This window comes from Pleuronectes platessa, chromosome 2, assembly GCF_947347685.1.
Source record: "Pleuronectes platessa chromosome 2, fPlePla1.1, whole genome shotgun sequence".
Taxonomy (NCBI): Eukaryota; Metazoa; Chordata; class Actinopteri; order Pleuronectiformes; family Pleuronectidae; genus Pleuronectes; species Pleuronectes platessa.
The window spans coordinates 15,044,715-15,065,045 of NC_070627.1; the positions used below are offsets into that span (position 1 = coordinate 15,044,715).

The 20,331-nt window shown below is 42.0% G+C and overlaps 1 pseudogene; it reads left to right on the plus strand.

The window, feature by feature from the left end:
• The first annotated feature begins 37 nt into the window (after nucleotides 1-37).
• On the plus strand, nucleotides 38-12,192 carry LOC128460021 (RNA-binding protein 5-like; annotated as a pseudogene).
• Nucleotides 12,193-20,331: the final 8,139 nt, after the last annotated feature.

A 20,331-nucleotide genomic window follows, 5' to 3' on the forward strand; every position in this document is an offset into this window, starting at 1 on the left:
CGGTGAATTGCGTTGCAACACGCGCAACACGTTGGTGAAGCATAAACCAAAACGAGTCCGTCGATGCAGCTGCGTGGCCTTCCGCGGTTGCAGTCGCAGGACTATAATTCGGCCTTCAGCCCCCCTTTTCTTTCAACCCTAGAAACGCCCCTGGACTGAACAGAAAACTTTCAGATAAATTGAAACTGAGGAAGAATGAAAACTGAAGGGGGCGGTAATGTAACACGTTGGATGCCAGCTGCCCTCAAAACCTCATAGAAGAAGAATAACAGCAGAGCTGTGGGTAGACCAAACAGTCTGTTGGGGAGACAGATTATCGAGACCTTCCGTTAATTGTCCGGTGCCACAGAACGGTAGGGGACACTGAAGAAGACGGGACCTGTCCTGTCTCTTTTCAGCTAAGGTGAGACAAGTAAGACACAGTTTCCAGCAAACCGTACAGCTGAAGTCCTCCTCCCGAAGCCGAAGGGGCCGGTTTTGTCTTGTGTTAGCAAAGGGCTAAAGGCTAGTTACACTTACAACAAGCAAATTAAACTAGCAGTTGAGGGTTTGTTTATGCCGAGGTGTACCAGAGCCTCCTGCTGCTGTCCTGGGCTATGCGCCTCCGCAGGTTGACTTCATGCTAATGTCAACAGCAGCTGCAGTTGTTGTTGTTATTGTTGTTGTAGTATTGAGAATCATCATCACTATTTTGTTTCTGTAGTTAAACGTTGGAAAACAGAAAAAAATGAAGCACCTTTAACCTTTAACCGCTAGTGTATGTTCAGTTTAGTTAAAGTTAAATACTGTTTTTGATATTGATTCGATCAGTAAGGCCCACAATTACATCACGATATTATATTATGTTATCACAATAAATGTTAAGGCTATTGTTTCTTTTTCAGTGATTTTAAACTCCTTTTGTATAAGCAGAAAGCACTTGATAAGTACCAACACATTTTACTCATCTGAAATAGATAAATTATATATTATAAGCACCATTTCGATATATTGAACTTTTGAAACTTTGATACAGATGTCATTATAATGTGTTATTGATATTGTTTTATGGCCCAGCCCTAATACACTGATTATGTAAGTCTTGTTTTTTCCCTCCACAGTCTTTTGATCAACTGTGGGTGGGACCTGTGCTCAAAATGATGGGCACTGATAAATGGTAAGATATAAGTCATCCATTGTTTTTACGCAAACTCAAGGTGTTCTACAAATTGATGTCACTGCCGTTTTGATTCTAAGCCTACGCACTGGCAACGTTAGGCATTATGCTTTCTGGCTTTGTCTGTCCCATTCTTGTGAGCGTCTTATCTCAAGAAAACTTTCAGAGGTAACTTCTACAAATCTGGTGCTAACTTTTACTTGGACTTACAGATTTGCTGATTTTAAGTTTGTTGGTCAAAGCTCATAGTCAGGGCTCAGGGGACCTCACGTTTTGGTGACTAGAGGTCAAAAACCTTTTTTGTCTCGTGAAAGCGTTATCTTCTCCTCAAGAGAATAGTTTAAAATATGGCACAAACTTAGATTCACAGACTAAGTGATTCAATTTTGATGGCCTCACAAAGCCTGATTTCCTTAAGGTACTATATTTCAGCAGACAAATGTCACAGTGACCACATATGAGTCTCGAAAAATAAATGTTTATAGACTGAACCTGCACTGGGTGGTGGGTGCATACAATCACATTGTGGTAATTGTAGTTGCTTTCTTTACCAGGCTCAGTCGGGGTGAACGAAGTGGTAGATATGGTCCAGATAATATGAGAGATGACATGGATTGGAACGAAAGACGAAGTAGATACGTGGAGAGGGATAATGATCGATGCAGGGCTGATGATGGACACAGAGATCGCCTTGAAGACTACGGAGACAGTCCAGAGGTAATGAATTGGTACTTTTTTGCCCCTCTTCAGACCTGGTATGAAAACTCATCCTACGTGAGCTGATCACAAGTGGTCAGCCCTAAATGCATGTCTGATCCCATCACTCCGACCCCATTCAGTCGTGGTTTGGGACGCATGTGGCCTCATTGTTTGTCCTGGGCCCCACATGAAGGACCGCCTACTCAGCTGAGGTGCTCTGAACCTCAACAGTTTCACAAGGAATCAAATTTATTTTTCACCACACGTTAATATTTTCCACTGGCACAATATCGACAACGACCAACACATCATGATTGATACTTTTCTTAAATTGGTCAGATCACTTTTCAAAGCAAAACTATACAGTACTTAGTTAATTCAGTCCCTCTTGACAGCGCTCGCCTTTTGTTTCTCTCTCTTTCTCTCACTTGTGCCACACACACAAAAGCTTGTCATAGGACATATTTCCAAACTCAGACTGGGTAAAACCAACATTATTTGCTCTTCACGAACATAAATAATGGACATGATTATTTGCATATAAAGTGGGGTAATGAGATCCGATCACAGGAGACTCATTCAGGACACATGTTAGTGCCAGGTATGAACAGGCAAACATAGAACTGTCCACTTGTGAATGGATCTTTTTGGACCGACGTCAATACCATGTCTGAACAGGGTCTTTTGATGTCATCTTACTTTCTCACCAGTAGCAGAATAAGGCAACACTTCTTGCCTCTAAAGTCAATACTAACAGTTTTACTTTTTTGTTTGTTTGTCTGTAACAGAAGGGCCGAAAACGACGCCACTGTGACAGTTCTGATGATGAATATGACGGGGATCGTCCAGACCAGGACCACAAAACACTGCCGAGTGAGAGGAACAAGCCTATTGTGCTAAGAGGTCTCCCTCCTAATATCACAGAAGAGGAAGTAAGCTCAAATTTTTCCATTCAGTCTCATTCATTCTTCTTCAGGGTAAAGACACACTGAATGTTGTTATGGTGCAGTCCCACCAAATGCAATGCAAATCTTTCCCCCCTTAACGCAATATCAGCCCCACGGGGTCGACAAAGTTTATTTGAGTTAATAATTAACTCAACCAGTGAGTATTCACCTTAGGATGATTCAAGAGTTTATTGTGATGTGCATACCAATAGCATTTAGCAGTCGCTGGCAATGAAGTGCTTGGATCACAAGCTCCCTTCTAGAAATGCTCAAAATATTAAACAAGCAATACACTACAATGATGTAGTCCTGTTGATGGAGAAGAGGCTGTGTTCTACCCCCTTATCTTCCTGCAGTCCACGATCCGCTCCTGGCACAAAGATGTCAGGGCTCTGACCTCCTCTCTGTAGGCCTTCTCATCGTCGCCGGTGATCAGGCCCATGATGGTTGTGTTATCAGCAAATTTGATGATGGTGTTAGAGCTGTGGGTGGCCATGCAGTCCTGCGTGAACAAGGAGTAAAGGAGAGGACTGAGCCTGCAGCCCTGGTGGGCATCGCTGTTGAGAGTCAGGGTGGAGGATGGGTTGCTGCCTATCCACACAGCTTAGGGGCTTCCCTGTCAGGAAGTTCAGGATCCAATCACAGAGGGCAATGCTGAGCCCAAGGTCTCTGAGCTTGGTGACGAGCTTCAGGGGCACGGTGGTATTGAACTCTGAACTGTAGTCAATGAATAGCATTCTCATATGTGTCCCTCTTGTCCAGGTGGGAAAGGGCAGTGTGTAGGGTGAGGGAGATGGCATCTGTAGTTGACCTATTTGCCCTTTGGGCAAACTGAAGTGGGTCCAGTGAGTCATGGAGGAAGGAGGTGATGAAGGATTTGACTAACCGCTCGAAACACCTCATGATGGTGGAGGTGAGTGCTACTGGGCGGTAGTCGTTCAGGCAGAGGGTTTTGGTTTTCAATGATGGTCTCCTTGAAGAATGCAGGGACTACAGACTGGAGCAGTGGCAGGTTGAACATGTCTGTGAACACATCTGCCAGTGGATCCGCACACACCTTGCGAGCTCGGCCAGGGATCCCATCAGGTCCAGGTGCCTTGCGTGTGTTAATCCGCTTAAGTGATCTCAACACATCTGCTCTGGATATTACAGGGGGGCAGCTGTCCCCCTGGGCCTCTTGTATCTCCAAAGCCGGGGAGTTGCTCTCAAAGCGAGCATAAAAGATGTTCAGGTCATCTGGGAGAGATGCAGACACAGCCGGTCTTTCTTTTGCAGTCTGTGATGTTTTTTAGACGACAACAGTTGCCGCATTGTACATGCTGTATAAACTCCGGGGAAGCCAGCGGAAGAGAGGAGAGGAGAAGTACTGGCTGAATAACTACAACTGCTGCAGTTTACGTGTTGTGGAAATGCAGAGGAAGTCAGCGCACATGTACTGAAGGCATAAACTTTGTGATATTCCGTTTTTGGTGTACGAGACTCTTAAATGGAAAGTTCACAGAAAAATGAAAATGAAATCATTATCAACTCACCACTATGCCGATGGAGGGGTGGGTGAAGAGTCCACAAAACACTACCAGTCTCAGGGGCCAACATTCACAGTCGCATGAATTTGAACATCGCTGTCTCTCTTCCAGATCCGCGCAGCACTCGAACAGTTGCAGGGGCCGCAGCCAGCGGGCATAGGTGTGTTCGGGCCAAAGACAGGTGAGTTCTGCATTCAAGAGGTGTGTCTGCGTGCTCTGTCTTAAAGCCCACTTAACATGCCCTATGGCTACTTCTAGAATAAATGCTTCATATCACAACCTTCTGAGGATCGTTGGTGTCTGATTTGATGACATGGTCAGGTACCATATAAGGGGACATGACAAGCTATGCTAAAGAAAATGCACTACCACCCCTTTGACCTTATAAGCACCCTCCCCACCTGCGATTCTTACTTTGAGATGGAGTCTACAAACCCATTATAAGTTTGAATGTTGCATAAAAGCATTCTAACTAACACACCTCCAATCTATATTTGAATGCTGTCTCTAGGTAAAACCGAAGATTTCGCCCTCATGGAGTTTTATCACCGGCAAGATACTACCCGATGGATGGAGACCAATCAGGTTGCCTCAACAATCACCAAGTTTTCGAATTATTCTTTGAGATTAGAGCATTGATACCAGTTTGGAGCTGATATCTTTTTGTATTTAATTAGGGCATTCAAAACTGTGATATCAGATGAAAATGTTTTTTATGTCACAAGTGGTTGTTAACTTCGACTTTTTCAGCTGCTTTGTTACATGGTTTTACTTTGGATTAATAATTATAAATAGAGACATTATGAGGGCTATATTCAAGATATAAAACTCAGAATGTGTGTTGTGCCTCTTAATCATGATTAGACATTTTCTGTTGACTGAATGGCCCAAATGGTCTTGTTGAGTTCTGTCTGCCTTGTGGCTTCATAGCACCTTCTGCTCCAGCTCAGTCACTTGGATATTTTCTCATCTCCATTTAAAACCTGAACACTTGGAGTTGCGAAGGAATGAGCTGGCAGCATTCCGGTCCCTAACACTTAGAACCATTTGTTTTTTTTATGAGGACACGTTTTCCTCGTACACGGTACTGCATCTCTCTCTCTCTGAACTTCTCCTTCTGCCTCTGCTCCTTGAGACACTCAACACTAAGCTGCAAGTGTAAGCCTAGCCACTCTCTCCCATTCCAGCTGCTCTAACTCATGTGGTGGCAGGACCTCACCTGCTTCTTTGGCTGAAACATGGCACAAATGACTGATGGCTTTTTTTGATCTTTACAGAAGAAGTTGGTGATCCAGGGGAAATGCATTTCAGTGGAATACAGCCACAAAAGGGAGATGTATGAAAACTGGCTTTGCAGCTCGGTGAGTGTTTTTTCCAACTACACCTTGATACTTTGTTTATTTATTTTCTTAGACAATTTGAACTCACGATACACCTGTCTGAATCAGCAGAATGTACATATGTAAATAAAAGCCTATCCAGAAACCCTCACCAAATGAAAAGAGAAATCACATTAACCAAATTTTGGTGTCACTTCATTGGTTCCTGGTAAACCTGATTTTAATATTTTGTCTATAACATTTAAGGCCCATTCTGGAATCATACCCAATTACATCACTGATCTTCTACAACGATATGTTTTTCTCTATAAATATAGTTTATTATATTAATTATTCCTATAATAGAAATAAGATATGGTCATTGTTTCTTTACAGTGTGGCCTGTGCAATTTTAAGAGAAGGCCCAGGTGTTTCAAATGTGGAGTTGGTGAGTTGTTTCCTCAGCAGACTTCTGGTATTTTCTTGTCTACCAGAATCTTCTGCTTTCTTGTACTGACTCACATAGATTTGTTCACTGTGTCTTTGCTGAGTATAGGCGGAGGGTCCCCTGCAGTAGATAGTACTAATGTGGAACCTCAACAGGAAAGCAATGAAAATTCAGACAGTGAGTGTGTTTTTTACCATGTATTGAAATATTTCCACCATCTTGTACATATTCTACACTTAGTCATGCCTCCTCGTTTTTTTTTGTCAACAGCATTAATTATGAGAAATCTGGCCCCGATTTCATCTATCGATGGGATTTTGAACATGTTGTCCCCCTATGCTAACGTGTCTGCGAGAAATGTCCGCCTCCTCAATCACTGGCAGACGGGAAATAACAAAAGCCTTGGCTTTGTCCAGCTTTCATCTCCCTTGGTATGTTTGTAGTCAGTATGTAAGTCACTGTCCTTTTTTGTGCATGTGGTGGGGGGGGTTACATACGCGTGAAAATGTTGTGTCTTCACTTCTGAAGGAGGCTTCTGAGCTGCTCACCATCCTCCAAGGCCTCCAGCCGCCTCTAAAACTGGATGGAAAAACAGTAGCTGTGGATTATGCCAAGACTGCTACTAAGTGAGTCAACACACACACACGCACAAGCACACACACACACACACACACACAGGGTTAGTCTTCATAGCTCTCTTTGAATAGAATATTGTACAAAAGAGCTCTTTGGGTCTATGTAGTGCACACATTTGAGGGAATTCTGTCTCCCACATCCTGCGCATATGGTTTATAAACCTGTTTTAGTTATATATCTAAAATAATGGAATATTTTCTTTCTGTGTTTGTTGCTAAATGAAAGTTTCGCTATAATCACTCTGTGTCTTCTCCAGAAATGGAGCACAGCATTGGGGTAAGCGAGCCACTCATATCTCAGTTGCCAGCACAGCCATCGCTGCCGCCCATGGGTCATCCCATACCAGCCAGGTATTAGTTTTCCTCCATTTCACACCGGATAAGCAGAGTACAGTTGTATTTGTTATTTGCGGTTTTATACAGTGGCCAGAGAGAAACACATGGTTATATGGGATGGATCTTCTGTATTAGAAAGTGTTGACATTACTGTTTCATTCTCAATTTAAAAATACTTATTATTGGAACTTAATGAATTTTAATATTACATTACATTTCATTTAGCTGACGCTTTTATCCAACCCCAAGGGTACAGACCCAGGATGACAAGAATCTAGAAAGTACAATTTCTTCAAAATAAAGCAGAACTACAAAGTGCTATATTCTGTATTTAAGCTACAGAGATAATTTACTGAGTTATATTTGCAATTACATCCAAGCATGTTTTAATGAGGTTCTCTGTGTGTTGTCACTGACTTGCCTCACATACCTGTCTTATCTGTTTAGTTACAACCAGGTTCAGAGGCCACCTCAGATTATGTTACTCTTCCAGAGGGCTTTTCGCAGCAGTCACAGGTCAGTTCACACTCGCACACTTTAAGGTGACAAAGACATAGATAAGTTTTAGCGATTTAGCAAACAGTTTTTTTTGTGATATAGGAGCAGAATTATCCGGTGTGGCAGCAGCAGCATCTGAAAGGATTGTCTCTTGTCAATGGAGATGGCTTCCCTGGAGGTAAAATGAGGTTTCGATCTATCACTGATATATTTGGATGTTTTTATACTGAGGCTGAAACTGAACTGAAATCGTCACTTGTTCCAGCTGCCCCAGGAATGAAGACTTCGCTCCCTGCAGCCACGGGTGTGGTCATACCCCAGACAGCTCAAATTTACCAACCTGTCGTTTTCAACCAGACTGCCATACAGGTAGACAGTGTTGCAAAATGGCGTCTACATACTGCAAACAGATCTACCAATTGACTATTTAACTCAGTTTGTGATTGATTCAGAAGCTTATTATCATGATCCCCCCTCTCTTCTCAGTCACATCATGTAGCAAGGGTGGTCGATGCAGAGCAGCAGCAGCAGCCTCAGCATCAGCAGCAGCAGCAGCATCATCATCAGCCGCATCAGCAGAATCAGCAGCAGCATCATCATCATCATCAGCCGCATCAGCAGAATCAGCAGCATCATCATCATCATCAGCCGCATCAGCAGAATCAGCAGCAGCATCAGCCGCATCAGCCGCAGCATCAGCCGCAGCATCAGCAGCCGCATCAGCAGCAGCCGCATCAGCAGCCGCATCAGCCGCCGCATCAGCCGCCGCATCAGCCGCCGCATCAGCAGCCGCATCAGCATCAGCCGCCGCATCAGCCGCCGCATCAGCAGCCGCATCAGCATCATCAGCATCAGCAGCCGCATCAGCAGCCGCATCAGCATCAGCAGCCGCATCAGCAGCCGCAGCATCAGCCGCATCAGCAGCCGCATCAGCCGCATCAGCCGCATCAGCAGCATCAGCATCATCAGCATCAGCAGCATCAGCAGCATCAGCAGCATCAGCAGCATCAGCAGCATCAGCAGCATCAGCAGCATCAGCAGCATCAGCAGCATCAGCAGCATCAGCATCATCAGCAGCATCAGCAGCATCAGCATCAGCAGCAGCAGCATCAGCAGCAGCAGCATCAGCAGCATCAGCCGCATCAGCCGCATCATCAGCCGCATCATCAGCCGCATCATCAGCCGCATCAGCCGCCGCCGCAGCATCAGCAGCAGCAGCCTGCAAGTGTTTCCACAGCATCACCAGTAACACCAGCTGCTTCTTCTGTTTCAACTACAGTTTCTACCTCCCCAACTATTAAAACATCAGGTGAGATGAGTGAGCCTCAGAACAAACTCAGAGCCCATCGGCTATTGTCTGAAAACAAATTGCCCTCTGGGGGCAACGGACAATATTTTGGGGCTTCTGGTGTTCACAGTGGATTTCCAAGCCATGACTCAGTCATCTGTTCGTCATACATCATTTACTGTCCGAGCTCCCCTGTGTTTAATAATTCTCCACCCAAAACTCAAAACAGCAATAAATTGTGTTGGTGTTTTAGCTCCTTGACAGTTTGGCTCATCTCTATTAAAAGGTATCTGAATATGAATGCACATACATTTGAAAGCCACATTTGGGTCAATCTTTTCCACCTCTTTTGCAGTCTAAACTGATTTTACTTTCGGGCAACCAAAGTCTACTCAAAAGGGATTTGTCAAACTTGAAAAGGAACCAATAAGACTTCCAGCCCCCAAATCTCGTCCCTTGCCTACAGGTTCTACATATTCTCATGCAGAACCGGTTTATAGAGATTAACAGAATATCTCCAATCACTGTGTGTGTATGAGCAGATCAACTTTAAATGTGGTTAAAAACATGCTTTGTTTGACATGTGCTTCTCTTGGTGTATATAGCTGGCCCTGATATGTCCACATACCAGTATGACGAGGATTCAGGTTACTATTATGATCCGCAGACTCGTCTCTACTATGATCCCAGCAGCCAAGTATGTACACTGAGTTATTACTTACAGGTATACAGATCAGTTATTTTAACCAGAACCGTTGTTTAAAGCAGTGCTTCTTTTGTCATTAATAGTACTACTACAACTCAGGGACTCAGCAGTACCTCTACTGGGACGGTGAGAAACAGACGTACGTCCAGGCGACAGAAGACATGATGGCCGAACAAAGTTCAAGCAGTGAAGAGCCCAAAGGAAAAAAGAAGCCAAAAACTAGGTCTTCACAGCAGGTAAATGTGACTAATTCATCTCTTCTAGTTATTAGCTATTGTCTTTCCCTTGAACTTAAAAGTGATATCAGTCAAATTGCAGATTGCAGAGAACATGGAACGATGGGCAAAAAGCTTGAAGAGGCGAAAAGGGAGTGTTAAGAGCAGTGTCCCAGATTTGGGACCGTCGAAGAAGGAAGACAAGAAATGCTCTGCAGCTGCTGATGCAGGTTTCTCCCTCTTCAAAGAGAAGGTAGTGTAGAAGTCATTGTAAGACCCATTAAATCAGTGTAGAGAAACTGCTGATACAGACCTGAAGAAACAGATACACAAGACAGAGAAAGTACGAACATACTAACGTGATGCAATTTCAGATACATATTTGAAATAACAAAATGTAATGTATTTAGCTGTCATTCCCGACTGGGATCATCTTTTTCATAGCTAACCAAAACGAGGGACTGGCTTTCTCTTCTGGATGATTTTAAAATGTATTACAAATTATTGTTAATTATATGTTAATGAGATTCGTTTTCCTTTCAGCAAAGCAGAGATTTTGAGATGCCGTCACTCACGAATGAACCATTCAAGATCCTGGAGCAGGAAACCAAGGTTTTCCTTTTGTCTTTCATTAAATTCTTAAGAATTATTACTAAATACACCAGGAAGACACCGCCCAGAACACTCCAGTTTTATCTGCTTTCATTTTGCAGAGTGACCCGTTTGTTTCTTACAATGGCGACAATGAGCCAGAGGAGGGTGGCATGGATGGAACAGCGAACGAGGAGGGCAGAATAACAGACTGGAGGACGGGGGTTTGCCTGCTCTGTCAGCGGCGGTTCCCCACCAAAGACACTCTGCTGCGTCACCAGCAGTTCTCTGACCTCCACAAGGTGAGGACGATAAACCAGCAGGTGTTGAATCTGCGAGTGGCAAATATTCAGGGAGCTGCCATCTGTTCGATAATAAATATAAAGCTTCAATTCAAAGTGGAAATGATGTGATATATCTTAAACCTGTCTTGAATATAGATGTGAACTGGAAATATTGTTGTTGATTGGGATTCGTCATCTGACAATATTTTTATGTTTTCCAACTGTTGAAGCAAAATTTGGAGATTCAGAGAAGATCAAGGATTTCAGTAGCCGAAAATGGGAAGAGAGGCTCCGAGGTATCATGAATCATTTCCACTTTTTCTCCTCCTGTAGCTTCATGAATGTGCACATGGTCACTCATGTTTCTTTGTCACTTTAACAGCTGACGTACAGAGACAGAGCTGCAGAGAGGAGGGGGAGATCTGATGCTTATCCACTCAATAAGGGATTTTATCAACCGCCAGCGTATGTTCTAAAAGTAAGACTCACCCTGCAAAGCCTTTTATCAGCATCTTTTTACATCTCCTTCCATCCACCTTTTACAGAAACTATGGCCAATCCACCAACAATGGCCTGACAAGCAATAACATTGGGAACCACAAGTTTCAAGCTATGGGCTGGCAGAAGGGCAGCGATCAGGGGCACCACCAGTAGGACATCACCTCTCCAATCTCGGTAACAATAATTCACATCACCTTTTGTTTTCTCATTTCTTAAAAAAAAACACCCACTCACCTCTATCCAAGACAAGGTATTAAGGCTGTACTGAAGAAAATATAGTTGTTATAGTGCAAGAATATCATCTTAATATTTTGAGAGAAAGAAAACCTTTTTCAGCAGGAAGGTGAACCCATGCTTGTTCCACATCCTTCTGGATCCAAGACCTCGAAATGAAAATATCAGTTTTTCTTGAGAAACTGCAAAACCTCTTTGAGAGTCGCGTAGATGTATTGAAAACTTTTCCCCCTTTAAGTATCCTTATACTCCGTCATATCCTAGCAGCTCCTAACAGATGGAGTATGAATGTCTGTCTTTTTCACTCTCAAAGTAATTAGCAGTGTTACCTGCGGGGCACCTGTCTCCAATCTGTCTCCAATGTGTCTCCTCTAATAACTCGTCTTCTTTTCTTCCTCTTCCTTTCCCCGCAGGCTTCATTTAGGACTCAGGGTACCGGCTTGGGTATTCAATCATACGAACTCTCACCATACGACAGCTACTGGGATACAGCTCATGGGGCCATGTTTGCACGCCTCAATGAGTTTGAGTGAACAAGAGAGAGTCAGGACAACACACTGAACTTTGAGTGCCCAATTTTATGGCCAAATGATCTCACTTTGAATAACGTCTTTCCCTGTACAGATTTTTATATTTTTATGATGTTTATGTATATAAAAATAGTTTTGTTTAAAATGTGTGTTCTGATGAACATGTCCATGTGTTTGAATGTAAGTACATAGGTTTATGTGGATCAGCTTTGGTTTTCTGTTTTTGTGAGAATCTAAAATAATTGATAATTAAAACGGATCTTTGTGCTTACAAATACATCTGTGAAGTTTTCCTCACTTTGAAACAAATGTCCTATTATGAAGGTCAATAGCAGGTCACAAGCAGTCAGGCAAAAATACAAGCTTCCTAAGAGCATTATAAAAAGAGTAGATCAAAATTACCACAACATAATCAACACTGTGTCAGGAGGTGATGGGATCTGTCCTTATATCCTGCGGCGGGTGATCGTCTGGAAGAGTAGGTGGGAGGAGCAGGAACCCAGGGTCCCACTCAGACATCAGCACACACTAACAGGAAGAAGAGCAGAGGACAGGAGGTAAAAAAAAACAAATCCTGCATTAACCAGGAGTCACACCAGAAAATGGACAAAAAGCAACGGAAAGTGGTCGACCAAGGCCCCACAGTCCCCGAATATAACCACGTTTAAATTCACTTTATTCAGATTCATATTTTTCTCTGCACCAAATTTCACACATTCATAAATATCTATCCCATAAACAAGATCCATGAACTTCTCTCTTAGAAATCAATGAAAATGTTGGAAAAATTGTCCTATCTCGCAATGTTAGAGAAAGTGAAAACCAACATATGTACTTCTATTGTTATTTTTCACCCATACCACATCCTTCAATCAATTTTCATGGTATCTGTCCAGTCTCTTGTGTGTAATGCTGCTAATTCCAAGTCAGACAAAGGTTGAGCCTGGTTCCTCAGGGACTCAGAGGATTGACTCCTCTTTTTTAAAATGACGTTTCAGTTTCACACTGTGCAGCTTCCGACTCCTATGTTGATACAATTCATTTGATATTATCAGTGGCAGGTTATTACCACACTGACAAATCAGCAGCGGTTCATTGCTATTGAAAATCCAAACTGTAAGTAAAAGGTGCAGGATATAACATTTCGTTTTTCCGAGATTGTTAACTACCAGTGGACATGTCAGTTTTTCGTGCCAGACGCTCTCTGGCTGCCTTCATATCCTCTGTCCTGGGGCTCCGTGTTTGGCATATTTCACTAGCTCTCTCTTCAGTGGGAACGCCAGTGTTTTGTTTTTTTCGAAGATGCCCCCAAAATTGTTTGCATTCCGTTCTCTTGCTATTTCCGTGAACTGAGAGAGAATTTGAAGATGAAGTGTGAAACCACAAAGACACACAACACAGAGATGGAGCTGATCTGGCCGACCCTCAGCTGTTCCAGGATAAGCACCAGGAATGGGGTTGTTTAATCCATGTAGGGGAATTTATAATCATCTATGGTTTCTTTAATACTTTCCAGCATTGGTTTTCATTGGAAGCTTAAACAGACTTAATCTGATATCCTTTTATTTAAAGAATTATGTAAATGCCTTTAGTTGTATATTCAAAATATATGTAAGTGGAAAAATGTATTCTTATTTTGAACAATAGGGGGCAGTGTCATCTTTAGATAGTTATTTTATCCTTCCTTGGCAATTTTTGAATTTGCCTCGTCTTTTTTTATTGTTTGTTTTTACAACAAACATGCTCAACGAAGCTTATTTTACCGAATTAAAATTCAAATAAATTGAGTGAATACAATTTGAGTAGTATCATCAAATTTACTCTATTAAATAAACAAATCACAAGTGAAGATTAAATTACAATGAAATTCAAAAAAACTTAAAATTTCATCCTTTAACTTTTGAAACTCAATTAGACAATAATTAACTTCGATTTTTATGTTGTATTTCACTGATGTTGAATTAGTTTTTTCTGCTTCTGATTTGATGATTCATCTATTATGTGTAACTAACTACTTGTCAGATGAATTATTTTATCTTTGCTGCGGTTATGGTCTGTGCTGCTGCTTACATCAGCAGCCGCCCTCACGCTGCCTGTCCCACAATGACATGATGGTGTCCTCGCTGCTGCTACAGCACAGGATGGGATTGGGAGGGGGCGGGGGATTAACCTCACTGGCTTTTGGATCACGATGCAACACGCACAATGGCTCAGCGAGGTGTGAATTGGAATCATTAAAATGTATTGTTTTGCCCTGAAGAATTTCCCTCCCCGCCATCTCTTCTAGCAGGATCACATGTATCTCTCCAGGTGGCTTGGAGGGGAAGGATGCCAGGTCTCCTCTTGAGTGACAGGTTTACTGACCCTGTAGTAGCAGAATGACAGCTTCGATGTCCCCGTTGATTAACACAGCAGCACAAAGTGAACCACGCTCACTGTCACACAGGGACACTTGTGAATGCCTCCTCAGTTTTCAGCATGGCACCGGCTCAGCTTACCAGAATCTGTGTCAGTTGACTAAGCCGTTTTGCATAACTCTGTCAGAGGCAACACTTGGGCTGAATAATACTATCAGAGGATGATGTTGACATATGTACATTATGTCCCCAATGTATCGAGAATATGTTGCAAATAGGATTTCAGCTCACAATCCCTTTATGGCCCAGAAACGGCCAATGTTTATAACTCTAAATTCCATATTCTACACTCCATAGTCTATATTCCACATTCTATATTCAGGGTTCCTATGGTCATGAAAAACCTGGAAAGTCATGGAATTGTTAAATGTTTATTTCCAGGCCTGGAAAAGTGCTTGAAAAAAAGTTTTTAATTAATTCATATGCTTTGAAAAGAAATACGCTCAAAATATAAGGAGGCCTCCGCTCTCATACTAATTGAAACGTTCGGTGGGGAAGCAGGCGGGATAATGCACTATGCCAGGGAAGTGTAGATTTAACCATGCTTGGCTACAAATGGAAAAGTACATGCCATGTGTTACAACAGACAAAGACCTCAATCAAACTAATGTCTCATTCATTTGTCTAATTTAAGGTATACTGTATGCTTTGAAATTCTCATTGTTAGCTTAAATACTACATTTTGTCACTTTCATGTATTCACCGAGATCTCACAAAATGTTTGGTCATGGAAATTTTGTTTAAAGTTATTGAAAAGTCATGGAAATCCATTGGTCAAAATGTGTATGAATCCTGTACTATGATAAATGCCTAGAAGTGTCCCAAGTATTGTACTTCCCTAACACCAAGAGTGGGACATTTCTAGTCATTTTACCAAAATAATAAGTGCCTAGAGGTGTCCGGCTCACTCTGATTGGTCGGGGCATTTCTAGGCATTTGCCTCAATGATAAGTGTCTAGAAGTGTCTGGCTCATTCTGATTGGTCGGGACATTTCTAGGCATTTTGCTACTATAAGTGCCTAGAAGTGTCCCAAGTATTGCACTTCCGTAACCACTAGTGTGGGATATTTCTAGGCATTTTGCTTTAATGTAAAGTGCCTACAAGTGTCCCACGTATTGTACTTCTGTAAGACCAAGAGTGGGACATTTCTAGACATTTTGCCTCAATGATAAGTGCCTAGAAGTGTCCGGCTCATTTTGATTGGTCAGGACATTTTTAGGCATTTTGCCTCAATGATACGTGCCTAGAAGTGTCCGGCTCTTTCTGATTGGTCAGGACATTTCTAGGCATTTTGCCTCAATGATAAGTGCCTAGAAGTGTCCGGCTCATTTTGATTGGTCAGGACATTTTTAGGCATTTTGCCTCAATGATACGTGCCTAGAAGTATCCGGCTCATTCTGATTGTTCGGGACATTTCTAGGCATTTTTGTGTCCCAAGTATTGCACTTCCGTAAGTTTACGGAATGCTGCTAATTCCCAGTCAGACAAACACTAGTATAGTATAGTATCTATTATAGTACATTTCTAGGCATTTTGTTTTAATGTAAAGTGCCTACAAGTGTACCACTTATTGTACTTCTCTAACACCAAGAGTGGGACATTTCTCGGCATTTTGCCTCAATGATAAGTGCCTAGAAGTATATTCTATACTCCATATTTGATAACCCCTATTCTTTAATAATTATCGTATATTCTACATTATACATATTTTCTCTTTTGCCATGTTTTACTGCAGTTTTTTACATTTGATCTCAGTAACATTCTCCAATGCAATAAACTAACAGACAGGATGGTTTTAATTAAAAAGAAACATAGATAAACTAGAATGGCATGAAGGCCCAACAGTCCTCTTATGAAACCAACTATAAATTCACTGGATTCCCCTAAACATGCCTGATTTTATTATGTAGATTCAACTACAAACATGTAGTTTGCACATAAGTGTAATAGTACATGATACTGTAGTATCATGAGAATTGACCTCACCTGGGATGTAGGGAAATAATGACAAGTGGAAATAACCCTAACAATAATAATGTCATGTGGAAAAAAATGTGATGATGTTTGGTTGCAACATGGGAAAAGCTCAAAACGAGAAGTCAGGTTCATACTCCAGGGAAAACTGAAAGGAAACGGTTTCATGTGACCACAGAAGTATGAGGGAGACGGGAGGGATAGAAAAGAAAATGAATATTTGAGCACGGACTTCTATCCTCCCGTTATCTGATGCAAAGCTGGTGCTCAAGCCGTTCTATTAATTTATCGGAAAGAGAATCTCTGCTGTGACCTTTTGACCCTCCTCAGCTCATAACAACAAAATCTCCACATTTGTCATGTTGGTGTGAGCACTCCTGTTTGTGACTCACAATCGATGGAAACACAACCATCTGTCGTGTTTGTACACAAACAGTTGCGGAGACTGAAGCAGGTGTTGTACCTTTCAACAGGGACGTGTGTGTGTCAGGTAGAGCGGGGTGAAGCCGCATCCATCCATGGAGGACATACTGTACAGTGTCGTGTTTGTCTACATCCGGCGTGTTTGTGTTTCTTTCCGCAGGGATCAGAGAAGAAATACGTTTAAGACTACACTTGAAACAAGTCCACGACAACCAGAAGAAACCACACTGGTAAAAACACTCGTCTCATGCAGGCAAGTCGGGGCCAGCTGTCCAAACACAAAAGAAGTGAATTCAATAACCGAGGAACTTGGGATCCGCACATTCATTTAGAGGGAGTTCTGCTGTCTTATTACGTCTTAGCATTCATAAAATCAGGTATTTCTACTTTATTATTTACTTGTTATTCCCCAAAAAACTTTTTGGATATTTCTCCCACGAGGCCTTAAATACAGCTCTCTGCTCAAATCTGTGGAGATTTAAGGTTTAGCTTCTGCATTGCTCCATTAGCCAGAATAGACCAGTACTATTCACAGGAAAATGAATGCATCACAAGTCAAACTTTTAACAATCATGTTTTCTCTCTCTCTCAAACTTAAATTGCTAATTTATATTTATGTGTAAATGTTGTATATCTGTCGCACGACCGTGTGCACTTTCAAACACATTGAGTGGCCGATCAGGCGAGTTCATGCAGAGTTCATTTCTGCATTAGGAGACTGGGACTTGTTTTTTCACATGAGCCCGCCTGCTCTCTCCTGCAGGTGCAGCCGGTTTGCGATGCCTGTTTTCAATGTGGTGCAGCTTCATTAATTGAAGGGGACTGTTGAGCCTTGGCGGCGGAACATGCTCTCGGTACATTCTAGTTTTATAAGTCATAAAATAAAGCCAAGTATTTAAGATTTTGACATGATTAAGAACACAAAGAGTCTGCAGGCTGGCAGCTCTGCAAGGATGTGCTTCCAATAGATATAGTGGATAAAGTGTTCAGTTTACCATGTCATCATTTACTAAGTAGCACGAAACACAAAGTACAGTTAATGCTGATCAGTATAAATCAAATTGGATTCAGGATTCATCTGTTAAAGTGAATGTTGAGACATTTCCCTTAAAACAACCAAAGTGAAAGTGGTGGAAGGAGAGAGAGGAAAGGTTAGGGGCAGACCAGGATATATCATCTGGGGACCATGAATGCTTCTGTAAAAACATTTTGCCACTGTATTTAGAAGTTAGGATATTTTACGGAATAGCTAAATGAAAATAATGTAACCTGCTGGTGGCTCATGATAAAATCTAATGTCAATCTATCCGATATGGTTGATATAGACATAGATTCAACTTGGACCAAAATATAGAATTGACTAACACCATGACTATATCTATCCACAAAGCCAAACAACCAGCATGAACTCAAAACACATGAGATGAGAGTGATCAGTAACCAATTTGTCGTCATTGACAAGTTCACATCATCAATTAACCGACCAAGGTCCAGAGTGAATAGAGATTTAAAAGCAAACCTTCAAAGCACAATATCGTACAAAGGAACTTTCAAAAATATGTTTTAAGAAACGTCGAGTTGACCGAACACGGCAAAGTAGAAAAACATTGCATTAGCACAAGTAATCTTGTAATGTAAAAATTGTTCCAGGACAATTACAAGCCAAATCAGAGAAGGATTTTTTTAAACATTTATCCTAGAATATGATTCTGTTACCTCGTTGGGCCTCTGTGTTTCAGCTCCCTGCCGGAATGGCAAAGACTTCTCCTTCAGGGAATTCCTCCCACAGAGAGGAATAATGCTCAGGATACTCTGTGTCCTACAGAGTGTGCATGTGTGCCGGCGTGTGTGTGTCTTTGATGGTAAAAGAGAGGCATGGGCAGGTGGCCCAGCCATGTTTGTGTGAGTAGGAGAGGGGACACTTTGTGAACTTCTTCTGTAAAAACTTTCTCAGATGATTGAAGTCTGCAGAGAATAACAAACAGCGTCCTCTTGGTATGACAGATGTCTCCTCCTGATAAAAGCTTCAGAAACTCCCTGATTACTTGAGCTTGAGCTGCATTACGCAACATTTACAGTTGCTTACAATATGGCGGGGGGGGGGGGTGTTGCTAATGTTCATCTTAAATCTTCTATAAAATGAAATGGGACCTTCTCTTAATTGATTTGATATAAATCGATTTAATCTGCTTTGATTCTTGATGACAGCTTCAGCCAATGTAACTTCTATCCATTAGTGAAGACTGTAAGAAAACCTCCAGGAAAAGTGATCATTGAGTTGGGATTGTCAACTACTGGGGATTGTGGAAGTGGCAGTTTCTATTTATTTGATTCTTCATCTATGTTAGGTTGTTTTACCTGAGTGATCAAATGTGAGCAATGTGTTATTTTTAACTCTTATCATTTCTATCAGAGCGGTTATGTTTTCAGGTACATTTAATGTGTTAGTCAGCAGGATTACGCAAAAACTACAGGATGGTTTACCGTGAAAGTTGGTGGAATACTGCGGGTCAGGGGAGAACCTATTCAATTTTAGTCTTTCCTTAAGACCTTTTTTGACCATTCTAGTGATTTAATTGTTGTTTGTTTGTTTGTTAGCAAGATTACGCCAAAACTACTGAATTGAATTCCAGGGGTAGAACATGCACCAAGGAAAAGGCCATTAAATAGTTTTCCCCTAGAGGTAGTGATAGCCTTGGTGGAGGAATGCCCTTTCGTAGTGCACCTCTAGTTTGACTTAATTGGATTATATTTAAGGCTACAGTGACAATAAAGACTATTTTGAACATAGATTTTGAACAATACATTGAATTAGTTGATTTAAAAAGAATTGCGTTAGAATGCAATGAAATATTCTATCCTCTAGTGAAGCCACTGCTTACAAAACAAACCTGATTAAAAGACTGTTATATATATAGATATTCTTCTCTTCCTTATTAGTTATCATTTAAAAACACCTGATGGACTTAGCTGGTGCGTAGTTTTCTGTAACACCTACATGGTGACTCATACGTGCGCCCCCCCCCCCCCCCCCCCCCCCCCCCCGGGACACCACGTCCAGTATTGTCAGTGTTAACCGATGTTCACACAGCATGAATATGAGTCACCAGCACTCTCGATTCACAGGGCATTACCAAACTGCCTATAGTGTGACATAAAGCGCCAGCTCACTCAAACCGTCAGGCCTGTTGTGTAACCAACCTAACTTCGACAACATGGCTGCGTTACCTGCTCGTCCGTGAGTGGACCATGCTGCTTTGCATAATCACACAGTGTGACCGGCATCTCTTCCACAAGTGGAGGATTCACTGTGAGATCGACCTTAATTGAGTCTGATTACAGCCTCATCCAACAGGGCTCAGCGAAACAAACTGAATGGGTTTGGTGGTCTGTGATGAGATCTTTTCTTCTTGTTCCCTGCTAATGATGTGCACGGCGGGGCTGTGGGGCTGCAGAGGGCGGACAGGAGGCTGCGAAGCTCCGTAGCTGTGAGGTCATCTGTATTCAAAACTAGAAGGTTACTCCGAGAGCATACACCTCCTCCAAGGCCCTACAGTCCCCTGATCAAATAGCATTGACAATCAAAAGATCCAGATTTTTATT